The sequence below is a fragment of the Pteropus vampyrus genome, unplaced genomic scaffold, assembly GCF_000151845.1.
Source record: "Pteropus vampyrus isolate Shadow unplaced genomic scaffold, Pvam_2.0 Scaffold50, whole genome shotgun sequence".
Lineage (NCBI taxonomy): Eukaryota > Metazoa > Chordata > Mammalia > Chiroptera > Pteropodidae > Pteropus > Pteropus vampyrus.
The window spans coordinates 3,781,223-3,797,518 of NW_011888831.1; the positions used below are offsets into that span (position 1 = coordinate 3,781,223).

General features: G+C 38.4%; 1 protein-coding gene and 1 long non-coding RNA gene across 4 annotated transcripts in view; one reads left to right on the forward strand and one right to left on the reverse strand.

Moving 5' to 3' along the window:
- The window catches only part of LOC111739402, a 54,208-nt gene extending 41,956 nt beyond the window's left edge, over positions 1-12,252 (reverse strand). Inside the window, exons 1-3 of one of the 3 annotated variants that reach the window (XR_002780242.1) lie at positions 11,790-12,252; positions 8,743-8,927; positions 4,649-7,279 (exon numbers count right to left, since the gene is read on the reverse strand). This is a non-coding gene — a long non-coding RNA (uncharacterized LOC111739402). Of the gene's footprint in view, positions 1-4,648; positions 7,283-8,742; positions 8,928-11,789 lie in introns of those variants that run through there. The other 2 variants (XR_002780241.1, XR_002780243.1) reach the window with 2 other exon arrangements.
- Positions 12,253-12,360: 108 nt separating this feature from the next.
- METTL16 (methyltransferase like 16) overlaps positions 12,361-16,296 on the forward strand; it is a 67,289-nt gene continuing 63,353 nt past the window's right edge. Inside the window, exon 1 of the mRNA XM_011359837.2 lies at positions 12,361-12,513. The gene's annotated coding sequence lies outside the window, so the exon portion shown is untranslated. The remainder of the gene's footprint in view (positions 12,514-16,296) is intronic.

Sequence of the window (16,296 nt, forward strand, 5' to 3'; positions counted from 1 at the left end):
TCTCTTCAAATTATCAAAGGAAATACTACAGGAAATTTTTCCATCTGAGGGACTTGAGTTTCCGGATTGAAAGAGCTCACCAAAAGGCTAGCATAACAAACAAAAAACAATTTTGCAGATATTCGTCATCAAATTTCAGAAAACCAAGAATAAAAAGATCCTGAGCACTTCCAAAAAGAAAAATGGAAAAACAGGCCAAAGACAAAGCATCAAGAATCAGAGTGGCATTTGGGCTACTACCAGAGGCATTGAATATTAGAAGACCATGAAGCTTTACTTTCAAAACAATGGAGAAAAAAGATCTCCATATCTATTATAAATAGCCTAGGATAGGTTATGGTAGAATAAAAACATACCGAGACATGTAAGGGCTCCAGTATTTAATTTTCCAAACACTCAATCTCAGACTACTCCTGGAGGATGTGCTTTAGCAAAATGAGGATGTGCAACATGAAAGAGGAAGCCATGCATCCTGGAAATGGGAATTCTAATCCAGGGCACTAGTGAGAGAAGCCCTCACAGGACCCAGTTAAATCAAATTGGGGCAGAAGAAGGGGGCTGAGGGATAGATGCCTCCAGATTAAAAAATTCAAACTATGTTTGAGTATATGGAACAACTATTCACAGTCATGTGACAGTCTTTTGGAGCATTTGAAAAAAAGTAATGAAATAGCGATAGGCACACAGAAAACCAAGGAAATGAAAATAAGACAGCTGATAAGTTCAGAAAAAACAAAAAGTTGGACATAGAATACTGGAAGTCAGCACAGTGCATAAAATTGATAAACTACGAAACTGTAGCATATGCATATTATTTAAAAATAAAGAGAAAAACAAGGGAAACAAAGTTAAGAATTGAAAGTAGTTTCCTCTGGGGAATGGAACAGGTACATGGGTAAAGGACTGTTGTATTTTGCCATAAGCCTTGTAGCATAAGCCTTAGTTTTTGGCCTGTTTTTCGTTTTTCTTTTTTTTTTCTTTGAAAGTGTTTAGGATCTTCTCTATTCTTGGTTTTCTGAAATTTGATGACAAGTATCTGCATTGCCTTTTGTTTGTTGTGCTAGCCTTTTATTGAGCTCTTTCAATCTGGAAACTCAAGTTTCTCAGATCTGGAAAATTTTCCTGTAGTATTTCCTTTGATAATTTGAATTTAACTATATATACTCATTATTATTATAATAAAAGTTGGAACACTCATACACTGCTGATTGAATGTAAAATGATGCAGCATTATCTTTAAAGAGTTAAACGGAGTTATCATATGACCTGACAATTCCATTCCTAGGAATAGATTCAAGAGAATTGAAAACAAGTGTTCAAACAAAAACTTGTACTGGAATATTTCAGCACTATTTCCAATAGCCAAAAAATGGAAACAACCCAAATATCCATCAATTGTTGAATAATTTAAAAGTGGTATATCCACATAGTAGAAAATTATTTTGCTATATAAAGGAATGAAGTATCGATACATGCTACAACATGGATGAAACTTGAAAACATTACCCTAAGGGAAAGGAGTCGTACATGAAGGATCACATATTATATAATTCCATTCAAAAGAAATGTCCAAAATAGGCAGATTCACAGAGACAGAAAGTAGATTAGTGGTTGCCTGGGGCTGGGGGAACATGAAATGAGGGGTAACTGCTTAATGGGTACAGGGTTTCTTTTGGGGATGATGAAAATGTTCTGGTGATGGTTTCACAACATCATGAGCATATTAAAACCTACTGAATTGCACTTTAAAATGGTCAAATGGTGAATTTTATGTTATGTAAATTTTATCCCAATAAGGGACATCCAATTCAAACTGCCTTAAACTATAAAAGACATGTGTTCCCAGTTTAAAGTATTAAAACACACACATGTGCATATTTTCCCCACCACTCTTTCAGGGCCTAAAACCCACTGTGCCCCAAGACTCCTGCACACAGAACCTGCAGAGGGGCTGGGAAGGACAGTATATTGTTGTGGTAAATAGGTGCCTGAGAATCAGACAGTTGGGGTTACAGCTCTGGTTCTGCCACTAATTTGCTGCAAGACCTGCAGAATTCTTAATTTAATTCTTAGTTTCTCATCACTAAAATGGGGTAATAACAGTCCCTATCACATCCTATTTGGTGATTGTAAAGATGAGAAATAACGTTTTTAAAGCCCAAGCACAACGCCTGGCCCACAGTAAACAGAGTACTTAGATCTTAGTAAACATATAATCTCACTTGGTAAACACTTAGCTATTTAATATTAGTATTAGATAACGCCCTAAACAAGGATGTTTTGGGAACTCCACTCCTGCTCCCAGAATGAGCAGTTTAAGCATAATGGAGCAGAGCAGGTAGAAGGAGAGATTTCAGGAAAATGCAATACTAATATTTTTTAGCGCTTACTAGGTGACAGGCCTATTCTAAAGCCTTTCTGCGCATGAGCTAGTTTTCCTAGCCTACCTGGCCCGCCTGCCGGCCCTGTTTTGGGGAGAGGTGCCCTTGGGGCCAAGGATTTTGGAGGCCGCGACCCCACCTTAGCAACTGGAAGGAGGTTGGCACGGGCGTAGAATTTGGGGGTTGGTGGGGTTGGCTGCCTCAGTTGGGACTCAGTGGTCCCGGCCCACAACAGGGATCCAGCCCACGGCGGGAGAAAACGTATCGCAGCCAGCCCGCGGGGAAGGTGGGCTCAGACTTCTGTTCTGGCCGCCTGCGGAATGTCCCGGGGGATGCCTGAACCGAAAGGACAGGCAAGGGAGCGGGGTATTGAGGCCAGAGGGCGCTGTGACCCAGAGCCCGGGGGATTCAGGGGCCAGAGGAAGCGGGGGTAGCCTCGGGAACCAAAGGGAGGTGGAATCCATGGGGCAGCTCCGCGGGGCCCTGCTCCCACGGGACCTCCCCTGACCCTGATTGAGCCCTGCCCCTCCCCTTAGAGCCCACAGTCTGGGCTCTGCACTAACTCTTCCTGTTCATAGGGCTCAATTTACTCCCGTGCCTCCCCTGATAATCTGAGATTATTTGCAAAACTGCATTTTCATTTAAACAGTGGACAAAAGGGGGGAGGTAGATGGAGTAAAAGGGGTCAAATATGTGGTGACTGAAAGAAATCTAATTATGCGCAGTGAACATATAATGCAATATATATATGTGTATATATATATGCCATACATATATATGTATATATATATGCCATACATATATATGTATATATATATGCCACACACACACACACACACACACACACACACACACACACACACACACACACACACACACGCTTTACCGCTAAATTGTATGCCTGAAACTTCCTGGATTTCTTTAATCAATATCATCATCATTATTTTTTTTTTAAAACATTCCAAAAACCGTAGAGAAAAGATCCAAACTGTGTCCCTCTCATGGGCTCCAGTAAACCTCTGGGCTCCTTGAGGACAGGGTTTGTCTTTCATCTCTATCCCTAGTGCCTGGCATCTAGTAGGCTCTTTGCAGTTTGAGGTTGAATATATAATGAATGGCTGTGTGACTGAACTTCCTTTCTTGGGACACAGACCTCACCCTTGGGCCTCTAGAGGCAGAGGCAGAAGGCTGTGGTAGGAGCCCTGGCCCAGAAGTACTAACAGTCAGCTACTATAATTCCTTACATGTATATATTGGTGGACAATGTCAAAGCCAACTCACTGCTTTTTTCTCTGAGCCTCATACTATCCTTGAGAAGTAAATATCTAATGCTATCATTCTCATTTTACAGGTGAGGAAACAGTTTCAGAGGGAGTAACCCAGCTAGACATGTACAGAACCCGGTCTTGCCTGCTTTCTGGAGCCACACTTCCTGGAGCTCCTGCACCAGGCTTGTAGTTATGGATATCCATAGGGATGGCATTTCTCCTGCTTTTCCCTTTGCCCACTGCATTATTCAGGGCTGCAGTGTACATAGGGCAGGCCATGGGCTGGTGATTATGATGAATAGCAGGTGATATGCTGGTAAGGCTATTGAAATAGGGAGAGCAACATTGTCATTTAATGCCAATCCAGGTTTGATGCAATACAAGTGTACTTACCAAACCTTTACTGGACTACGTATTTGGGGAAGAGTGTAACGATGGATAAGATACAGGCCTTGCACTCAGGGAGCCAAGATTTGGTAGAACAATAGCCACACAGATTGTGAGGAAGGGAAAATTTTTCCCTCCTTTCCCTCATAGTTCTTCTGGCTGGTCTAATAATCGAATTGACGAGACAGATTAACAGGAGAAAACCAATTTTTAAATACTTATGTATATGTGGGAACTCCATAAGAATATGGGGCCCAAGGACAAATTGGCAGTTGGGGCTTACATGTCATCTTGGGCAGAGGAGAAAGCAGGTAGGGCAGTGGTTTGGACTTCAAAGGGAAAGTAGGCAATTCACAGGTAAATGAGGAGTAAACACTTGGTAAGCAAATTCTTGCCACACCACCCAAAAACAATGGGACACAGAGGGAGTCTAACAACAGATTTGCTAGGTTCCTTATTATCTACCACACTTAGTTCATATTATTTTAAGGTGATAGTTCACTTCCTTCAAGCAGGTTTTCCTATCTAAATTCCTTCAGACAGGTAAGGGGGAGGTAAAAGACTCCTCTAAGTCTTTTGTTTCTTAAAAATAACCAGCTTACAATAATCATATTCCTAAAAAGCATATATTTTGGGATGACAAACTCTACTCGCACTCAATATACATATACATATGTATATTTTCAAGAGTTCAGGAGGTTTATCTAAAAACAATGATTCATAACCAGACGTTCACAGAATACCTGTGGAGAATTTTAAGTATACACATGCAAAATACTGGTGTCAGAGCCCCACCTCAAGCCTACTTAGTCAGAATTTCCTGGAATGAGATCAAAGCATGTGGATTTTTAAAAAAGCTTTTCTTGGATTCTGATGTGCATTCCTAGATGAGATCTGTTGTTTTAATGCAAAATTGTTGTTGATTGTGGACCAATAAGAGAAAAACACAAATAACAACAGAGAGCGAACGGGGGTGAGGACATTAATAAAGTGAGAAACGAAGTGCTATAGAGTTTCAAAGGAGGGAGAAGTCACATCTAGATGGAGGAAATCAGGAAGTATGGGTAAAGCAGCAATTTGTGATGGGACATAAAGTATGTATAGGTTATGGACCAGCTGAAATTGTGGGAAGGAGAAGAGGAGGATGTTTCAATAAGACACACTAGTTTGAGCAAAGAGAGAGAGAGGCAGGAAAGAGCACAAAGTGTGTTCAGGGACCAGATCATAGTGAGTTTGGCTGGAGGGTGGTTAAATATGGGAGAAAAAAGTGGGACTCTGTTGTGAATGATCTTGCATGCTAAAGTCTTATTAAATATAAATAGAAGAGTCAATATTATAGAGATGCTGATCCTCTCAAAATTGATCTGTATATATAATGTAATAACAATAAAAAAATCCCAAAAGGGTTTTTGTAGAAAACTTAATAAAATGGTTCTAGAGTTTATCTGGAAGAATAAATATTTGATATGAGTTAGACAATAGAAAGCTATGATAATTAAAACAAATGTGTACATGTGTAGAAATAGGGAGGTGGATTAATAAAACAAGTCTAGAAATAAACCCAAGTATGTATGAGAACTACAAAAATTACCAAGAGGACAATTCAAATCGATGGGTATCAAATGAAATAAACCAGTTACAAAAAGATAAATACTGTATGATTTCATTTATATAAGCTATCATAAATAGTCAAATTCATAGAAACAGAAAGTAGAATTATGGTTACCAGGACTTGGGGGAAGGGGGAAAAGGGGAGTTGTTTAATGGATCTAGAATTTTAGTTTTGCAAGTTGAAAAAGTTCTGGAAATTTATTTCACAACAATGTTCAATGTCAACAATATTGAGCTGTACACTTAAAATGGTTAAGGTGGTAAATTTTGTTATATGTATTTTGCCACGATAAAAAAAATTAATGGTATTCAAACATACAGCTAGCTACTTGGAAAAGATACATATTTCACTAGATTCCAGATAGATGAATGATAACAATAGCAAATATTTAAAGAAGAATTAACACCAATACTCCTCAAACTCTTCTAAAAAAATTGAAGAGGATCACTTCCAAATTCATTCTATGAAGTCAAGATCACCCTGATACCAAAATCAGAAAAGATATTACAAAAAAAGAAAACTATATCGATATCCCTTATGAACATTAATATAAAAATCATCAATAAAATACTAGCACACTGAATTCAATAGCATATTAAAATTCAATAGCATATTAAAATAGACCCAAGAGGGTCTATTCTTGGAATGCAAAGACGGTTTAACATATGAAAATCAATCAATACACCACGTTAACAGAAGTGGAAAAAATGATTATTTCATTTGATGCAGAAAAAAGCATTTGACAGTTTAGCACCCATTCTTGATAAAAACACTCAACAAGGTAGGAATAGACGGAAACAATCTCAACATAATAAAGGCTATATATGAAAAGTGCCAGATAATAGCATACTCAATGGTGAAAGACCAAAAGGTTTTCCTTTAAGGTTGGCAATAAAACAAGGATGCCTGCTTATGCTGCTTCCGTTCAATGTAGAACTAGAAGTCCTAGGCAAGGAAAAGAAAGAAAAAGCATCAAAATTGGAGAGGAATAAGTATAAAGATCACTGTTCACAGATGACATGATCTTATATGTAGAAAATCCTAAGGATCCCAGAAAAAAAAGAATTCAGCAAAGTTGCAGTATGCAAAACCAACACATAAAAATCAGCTGATTTTCTACACATTAAAAATGAACACTCGCAAAAGGCAATTAAGAAAACAATTTCATGTACAATAGCAATAAGAAGTATAAAATACTTATGAATAAACATAACCAAGGAAGCTATATTAGTTTGCTAGGGCTTCCATAACAAAATACCACAAACTAGGTGGCTTAAACAACAGAGATTTATTTTCTCACAATTCTGGAGGTTGGAAGTCCAAGATCGAGGGGTTAGCAGGTTTGGTTTCTTCTGAGGCCTCTCCTTGGCTTGCAGATGGCCACCTTCTTGCCGTGTCCTTTCATGGTTGTCCCTTTGTCTGTGTTGTCTGTAACCTAATCTCCTCTTTATAAGGATACAAGTCATATTGGTTTAGGGTCCACTCTAACAACTTGACTGGTGTGGGCCTTTTAAAATTCATTCAGTTTGGTACACAGCGAACTCTTAATTAGAAGACTTATATCTTTCTCTGCTTCAGGACTTTTTCTTCCATCATTCTTTTACTTTCTGTGCTCTCACATTCTGAAACTCCTGCTAAACAGAGTTGGAGCATTTGGGTATATCTTCTAAACCTCTATGATCTCATATTATCCAACTTTGCCTCCTCTCCAGACTACCTTTTCCTGAATGAGTTTTCAGGCTGTGGTTTCTTAACAAAAGTGATTTTATCTTCTTTTTATTTTTTTAATCTATTTTCAAATTATACAACTGTATATTGATTCATTAACATTTTAAAACACTTAAATGATACAGAAAAAATTAAAAACTCTCATGCCCCACCTCTAATATTCCAACTCAGTTTCTCCAAGGTAACCAGATTCAGTTTAGGGTTTTTCCTTTCAGATTTTTTCCTATAATGACTTTTATATGTTTAGATTTTTATATTGAAATAGGTGTTTTGTTTTTGCTGTATGTAAATGGTATCAAATTGAAACTCTTGTTTCACAATTTTCTTTTACTTTATTCTATATCTTGGAGATTTTCCATGTCAGTAGACATAGATTTATGTACTGTCAACAGCTTTATAGCATTCCATACTACTGATGTACCATAATTTATTCACTCATTCCCCTACTGAGGGATATTTACATTGTTCCCATTTTCCTTCTCTTTTATAAACATTGTGACAATGAACATCAATGTACCCACCTCAATATCACTGCATTTCTTTAGGAAATAACTTAAAAATGGAATTGCTGGTTAGGAGAATATTTATTTTTTTATTTATTACATTTATTTTTTGATATATCCTTAATACAAAATTCAAGTTACTAAATCAATTATATTGAAAAGCGAATCTTCCTACTCCTGTCTCCCAATCATCAGTTCTTCACTCTAGAAGCAATCACCACGTTTTTTCTTTTTGCAAATATTCTAAGATTGAATGCATACATATATATGCATTCAATGAGTGTAAATGCAATTTACACTCACTATGGTGGATTGTAATTGGCCAGATACTTTGCTGTTCCTCCTACCCAGAGGTGAAGTCTGTTTCCCTACTCTTTTTATTTGGGTTGGCCTAGGCCTTAAGAGATATTGTAGCTTACTCTCTAGCTTTCTTGGAATGTTCCTGCCATGTGAATAAACCTACTCTATCCTACTGGAATGTGAGAAACAATGTGAAGCAAAGACACACTCCCAGCTTTGGTTCCCTAGACCAGGGGTTGGCAAACTTTTTCTGTAAAGGCTAGATGGTAAATATTTGCAGCTTTGCGGACTATAGGGTCTCTCTTGCAACTACTCAACGCTGCTGTTGTATTGTGAAAAAGCCATAAACTATGTATAAATAGGTGTGGCCAGATTTGGCCCACTGGCATTAATTTGCTGACCCTTACCCTACACCAGGGGTTCCCAACCTTTTGGCACTAGAGACTGGTGCTCCTATGAGAATCTAATGCCTGATGATCTGAGGTGAAGCTGAGGTGGTGATGCTAGCACTGGGGAGAGGTTGCAAATACAGAGGAAGCTTTGCTCGCTTGCCTGCTACTCACCTCCTGTTGTGTGGCCCATTTCTTAGTAGGCCATGGACCAGTACTGGTCTGCGGCCTGGGGGTTAGGGACCCCTGTCCAAGACCAATGAGCCTGCCAACTGCCAGGCATGTAAGGTCATCCCAGTGTTTCCTCCAGCAAACTGCAGAGATCAGCTGAACTAGTCCAGACCAGAATAACTGTCCATCTAATGCACAAAATTGTAATAATTAATGCTTGTTGTTCTGCATCACCAAATTTTAGTTTGTTACACAGCAAAAACTAACCAACACACCAACCTTTGCCATCATTGAACATCATTTTTTAGTTTTATTAACCTGATGTTAAAAACAATACATTGTAGTTATTTCGCTATGTCTTCCTATGATTACATATGTGTCTAAGCATTTTTTTATATATATTCATTGGTCAACTATATATGATCTTTTGCTTTCTCTTCATATCCATTGCTCATTTTAGCACTGGATTATTTTCTTGATTTGTCATTGTTTGAGAATATATCCTAGATATTTGCCCATTACATATACTAAATAAAACATTTTGTTTGTTGTCTATTATTATATTACCTTTTTATATTGAATTTTAAAATTTTTATATAATCAACTTTGGCAATCTTTTCTTTTATAAGGTTTTTGAGTTTTGTATCTTTAAATGGCCCTCCCTATTCTAAGTTTATAAAAATATTCTCTTACATTCTTCTAATATTTCTATAGTTGATTTTGTTTAAATAATTGTTTTATTATCCATATGGGATTTATTTTATGTATGGTGTAATTTTAATTTTTTCTAGGTGAAAACCATTATAATTATCTATTCTTACACATTATCTTCCAGATAAATTTCAAAATCATCTGCAGTTTCCGATAAAAACTACTTGACCTTTTACTTGTTATTCCTATACGTGTCCTATTTTTTTCAAAGCATTCTCAATTTTTTCGGTATGCCAATAGTACTATTTCTGGGTTTTCAGTCCTATTTGGAATTTATTCATTTGAATTTATTTATTTTTAATTAATATATTTGCTTTGGGTCTTAGAACAAGAGGGAGGGTAATCAGATGTACATTTAGATCCAGTTCTATCAGCATTAATTTTTGAAATTTACTTTCCACGTTCTTGAAAGAATTCAGCATTATTTATAATAAAAAACATGGTGTCTAAGTGTAAAGCATCACTTGAGTGGTTCTCTCAGTTACGTAAATGGAGGCTGAGAAACGATCATTATTCTGGGATTAGGGCATAGCTTTTGTGACTTAATTAAGGTAGCCATTAGATCTGACATATTAACTTGGTCCCTCAGAGAGAGTTAAATAAATTTACATAAGAAGGCCAAGGTCTTCTGGGATAAAAGGAATTGATACTCAATCGTTGCTCCCTAAGACATGAAGTTAGAGAGACCTGTGGATGTTAATTGGCTGGTCCTGGCTAAAGGACAGTGGCAGGGGAGGGTAAGTCAGAGAGATAAGCCCTAAAAATTAGATGTTGAATATCTTTTAAATCTATTTTGTGAAGTCTCTAGACAATTTTATGTAAAAAAATTTTTTTAAAGGAGATGTATTTATCATTGCACCACAATTTTAGAAGCAAACCAATCTATGTCCACCTGTAGAAAAATTAGTTTAAAAATGTGGCACATCCACACAATGGAACACTATGCCCTCATCACAAAGGACTATTTAGAACTATATTAACTGAAATAAAACCTCCAGGATTTATATTTGAGTTAAAAAAATAGAAAATATTCCTATAGAAATTTAGTAATGTCTTTATGAATATAGAGGTCTAGGAGTAAGGTTATTAAAATTTATGGTGATTGGCTCTAAGTGGTTGAGATTTTAGATTTTTGCTTTCTTTTTCATACTTTCCTGTATTACTTAATTTTTTTTTTACAAATTTACTATAATGAACATGTTTTATCTTTATGAAATAAAAGATTTTTAAAAATAGAAAGTGACTAGAGAAATTATAATAATAGTAATAACAACACCTTCCTATGTACCAGAAACTATGCTGTTTTATATGCATCATCTGATTTCTCACAACTTCATGAGATTACCATCTGGTTTTGCAATATTGGGCAAACTGAGGCTCGAACAGTTTAAGTAAATTGTCCATAACCATAAGGTTAGTAAGTGGTAGGGTCAAGATAAAAGCCCAAATTTCCTGGCTGCAGAGCTAGGGTTTCTCTTGTTCAACCCACAGAGGACTTGGATCTGTCTGGAGCTGACAGAGAAGATATTCACCAGCATTTTAAATGCAATCCACTGTCAACCCTACTAGTCATACCTCCAAGGCTTTTCTTTTTTACCCTTTTAGAAGAAAGCACCAAATACTATAAAAAATAACCTGTACCAAAGTTACTACCAACTAAAGACAGAAAATTTTTTGTGGTATTCTGTTACAATGGCAGACTTAGTGAACTATATCTTCTAGTACTGAAGGGGTACCCTACTGTAGTCCCTCTGGAAGCTGGGCTGGCCCTTTCACTTGGTTTAACAAATAGAGTAAGGTGAAAGCACCAGTTCTGGACCTAAGCCTTAAGAAGGCCTACCAGCTTCCACTTTTCCCCTTTTGTGAGCCCTGAACCACCATGTAAGAAGCATGGCTATACTGCTGGAGAGATTATGTGGAAAGGTCACATGGAGGAGAGAATTTGCCACTACAGGGAGAGAGGCCAGTCATTCCAGCTCAACCAGGCCCCAGTTGATGCTACCACCAAAAGCAAGGGCAGCGGAAGAATGGCTAGGCGTGGTTTGTTACACAATAGATAATGAAAACACCTCTTCATCTTCTTTAGGCCAATCCTGATACACTCAGTTCTGTGTAATGCTGAAGTCTTCATTCCTTTGTCCCTGTTTATGAATTTTATTGCAACAGTTTGCCAGAAGCTTTCACATTAATTACCAGGACCTAGGCAAGCTTTAATAATATTGAGGATCCAGAGGCTCAGACTTTAGCCCTAGTTTTGTTACTTGCTGTACACCTTTTCGAAGTAATTCGCCTTTTTGTCTCAATTGTAAAATGGGGAGACTAATGCTCACTCTACTTACCAGAGGGTAAAAATTAGTATAACCTAGTTGAAAAGAAAAATAAAACGTATTTAATAGCTTTTCCAGCTGAGGCAGGTGAGGAAATACAAAAAAACATAGATTTGTTGTCATACGGGTGTAAGATCTTGAACAAATAACAATACTTCTGATCCCCAGTTCTTCCTCTGTAAATGAGACTACTTTTTCTCACCTCAGTTTATCTGTGATGTTTAAATGAAATATCGCATGAAGAGCTCTGTTGCACAATAAACGCTAATTGCCCGCCATCGAATCCAAAAGCTCTCTTTTCCCAATCCCCCGCCATCCTCATATTTCTCGCCCAACCCCAGTGACTGTGATTTAGTAAGTATGAAGTGGGGCCCAGAAAGCTACTTTTTAAAACCTACATTAAAAACAAAACAAAAACAAACAAACAAAACAAAGTTATCTAGCAGATCCTAATGCAGGTGCTTTCGCGAAAAGGAGTCCACTTGCTGCTAACGCCCTCTACATCTGGAGCCGCAAACTCCAGGTCTCGCGACAGTTTCTTTTTTTCTTCAGCAACTGCTACAGATAGCGCGAGAGTTACTTGTCCAACCACGAGGCCGGATGGCAGCCCCAAGATGGCGGCGCGCTGGGAGCGTAACATCTGCGTTTCCAGGAGCTTCGCGGTGCGGTTGGCTTAAGACACTGAGGTTAGAGGCCTAATATAAACTGGTCGTCGGTAGAAACTTCGACCTCAGAGGTAAGTCACTTAATATCTTTCAAGCAGGTTGAGAGTTCACTTGACCCATACATCACCCAGGTTTCCTCATTCTCGGGTTTTGGGCCTGTGCGGTGCTCACTTCGGGGTCTAGGGAGAGAGACCCGGTGGGTGGGTAAGTAGGGGGGTGTGGGTGTCGGTGTGTGCACGCGCGAGAGTGGTGATGGGATGGGTGGGGGGCGTTGGCGAATAGAATGGAGACTAGGATTTGAGGTAGGAAAGACCCCTGGGAGCTGAAGAGGTTTAGAGAGATCCGAAACTGAGGCGGGAAGACAAACTGAGTGAAATGAGGGTGTGGAAAGAGTGGAAGAGACAGAGAACTGTCAGTGGCGGGACTGGAAGAAAAAGTCAGATTTATAAGGGAAGGCAACGAGAAAAAATGGAGATTAGGGTTGAAGTGGTTGGGATCTGTGCAGAAGGATATTCGAAGTTTTGAAAGCAGAATTTAGACTTGTCTGTTAAGGTAAGTGGTATTATTTAAGCGGCAGGAAAACCCAAGGAAACAAGTTCGTGCTACTGCTTTTTGGACTGACTCGGGTAACCCGGGAAAAGCCCCCAACCCTAAGGCTGAGCCTCTTTGTGAGTTAAGAGGGAACTTTTCACCAAGGATGAGGGTGTTGTGTTTCGGTGGCCTAGACAGTGAAAAGGGTACCATTGTGCCTTCAGTCAACAAATACTTATTGAGTGCTTACTCTCCCAGGCCCTAATTTAAATGCTAGGAAATCGCAGTGAGCAAATAGACGAAATATTTTTCTTTTATGAAGCTTACTGGCAAGATAGATTTTAAAAAATTAGTGAAGTATATGGAATGCCAAATGGGTAAGTTCTATGTAGAAGACTGAGGCTAGTAAAGGAAACAAGGAGTGTATTCATTTGCTTCACTTTAAAGTAGAGGTACTAAAGAAAGGCATCATTCGGAAGGTGACAGTTGAGTAAAAGACCTGAACAAGGCCAGAGTACCTTATATGTGTGTATTTCTAGGGGAGGAGGGGTCCATGCTGACCAAACAGCAAGTACAAAAATCCTGAGGCAGGAGCATACCAGAATTGATAGAGAAACAACAAGGAGGCCATTGTAGCCAGAGCAGAATGAGCCAGGAATAGAAAAGTACATTAGGTTAAAGAAAAGGAAGTGACATTGCTAATATCAGGTTAAGAGTTGACACTCAGTTAAATTCTGGGGAATGGGATCGATTTAGCTAAGAACCCATTGCCTGTATTAGAGCTTGGTTAGCAAAGAAAGTGGCTTTATTGACTCCTTTATCTATCCTGACCAGAAAGGTTGAATAATGTAGGAAATGAATTGAATCTGTCATATGTGAATGAAAAAGGGTCTATGTGATAAACCTGACAAACTCAGAGCGGCCGCATGGTAGGCTTGACTAGCTCAGTGACCGAAAATAACCACACTGGATAGTTTGATCACAAATTCCAACTGGACAGGTCATAGCGGGTAGTCACATCCCAGGCCTACAGCTTCCTTAGCAAAGGTCAATCTTTACCTTAAGTGAGCCCTGTCTGTTGTTCTTACACATCTAGGATAACATACCTTTGAAATTTCAGAGTAATTTTCTTTTTTAGACCCTTCAAAAGCACAACTGTAGGCACCATAGCACAAGACCACAGAACTCCTCATCGTTATCTTGTTCTCTGCATACCCTCTATATACTATAAATGTTAATTATTAACTATCCTATACCCACTAATGTTAAAAGCATGTGTTTCTCCATTTTGCTTTTTTTCCAATCCTAGAGATTTTGCTGCTTTGCTTTCTCCCACCTTAATCTACCATCAGTGGATTTCATGTACATTCCTTACATTTTCTCCTTTGATTAAATGCATAAAAGGAACTGTAAAACTGCCATTTTCTGGAGCATTTTCTCTCTCTCTCTTTTTTAGGCGAGGCAACCCTTGGTTGACCTCACAGATTGCAAGGACCTTGTCAGTTTACAATCCCTTATTTTTATTTTTTACACTTACAGCACCTGGTCTTCCTAGGTGGTCTCCCATCTAAGTATAAACCAGGCCCGACCCTGCTTAGCTCAGACGGGATCGGGCTTGTTCAGGGTAGCATGGCTGTAGACTGGAGCATTTTCTCAATTCATTGAGATTTTGCTTCTGGACACGTCCTCAAAAACTTTGGCTCAAATAAACTCTTACAATTTTTCTATAGGTCTGGATGTTCTTTTGTTGACACATATCTATAATTTAAGTTGTTCCACATACGTTCAGAGTGTTATGTATGTACACTGATGTCAGCTATGTAGTCTTTAAAGTCTTAATGTGTTGCAGAACCCTAACATACCATTGTCTCTTGAAATTACTCTTGGAGTACCTTTCTTTTTTTGTTGGTTGCCAGAATCACAAGAAAGAAAAGTATTTTTCTTTTCAACTTTTTCTTAGGAAATGAGACCTGTCCTGGTTTTATGCTCCTTTCTTTGCTGATGATCTGTAAAGTGTATGTTGATGTTAGGAAATTAAGACTTGTATATCTTGAGTTTCTGTGATAATGTGAGGGACAGAAGATGGTAATGTACTGGAAAAGAACTTCCAAGTGACTCTTAATTCCTCCAAATTCCAAATTATTCATTTACTCAACAAATACTTATTGTACGCCAGTTGCTAGGGGGTACAATGAAGAATAAGATGGACATGTTTGTAACCTGGTGTGTGTGTGTGTGTGTGTGTGTGTGTGTGTGTGTGTGTGTGAACGTGCGCGCATGTGACAAACGTAAACCAAAGATCTCTAAAGTACAGAGTGCTTTGAAAGCATGTAGAGTGGACATCTGAATGGATATGTGGTGTCAGAGAAAGCTACCAGAGAAAATGATGCTAGGGTATGGTTTTAAGGACTATTGAGTCTTCACAAGGTGAAGGGAGGGTGGGACAGACCATGATGCAGCAGAGAATGAAAGAAGACCAATATGTCTGGAGCATAGTGTAGGAAGGGGAAAGTGGCAACAAATGAAGTTAGAGGGATAGGTAAGGCCTAGATTACGTATGCCTTGATAATGATTTTGGGCTTTATCAGTCTAATAGCTTTAGGAAGCCACTGAAGGGATTTAGCAAAGAGTGTTCAGATTTGCATGGGGTGAAGAAGGGAAGACTTGTCTGTTGGGTGACAGGTGGATTGCAGGAGTGGTTATAGAGAGATCAGTTAGGGACTATTATAGTAATCCAATAAAGAGATTATAATCTGGCCTAGAGATGTAGATTTGTGAAGGGTGAAAAATAGATAGGGTCAAGAAATAATTAGGAGATAGAGAATTTCAGGACATGGTATGTTTGGAATGAAGGAAGTAGGGTGGAGAAGACGCTAAAGATTTCAGGGTTGTGTGCCATAAGAAAGATAGTGGTTTCATTTAGTGAAATAGGGAAGATTCACAGAGGACCATTTTGGGCTGGGTAGAAATTACTTAATTTTGGACATGTCGTACATGAAGTACTTTTGAGCCATTCAAGCGAGAAGTCTGGTGGGCAGTTGGATATGATTTGGAAAGGTCTGGGGTGAAGACAATTCTTTTTTGAAAATGGTTGTTAAATTTCCAGTGTGGAAAGCTGTCAAAAAACCTTCTGAAATAGCGTTGACAGATTTATTACTATGCAGTTACATCTTTAACAGAGCCTGCAAAGGAAAGGTGCTTTTGGCTAGGAAACTTTCTAACAGGGGATATTACTTAACTGGAGAGATTAGGGAAGGAAAGATCTTCCTGAAGAAGAGATTCTTGAACTGTGATAGTAAAGATGAATAGAAATTTCTTCAGGT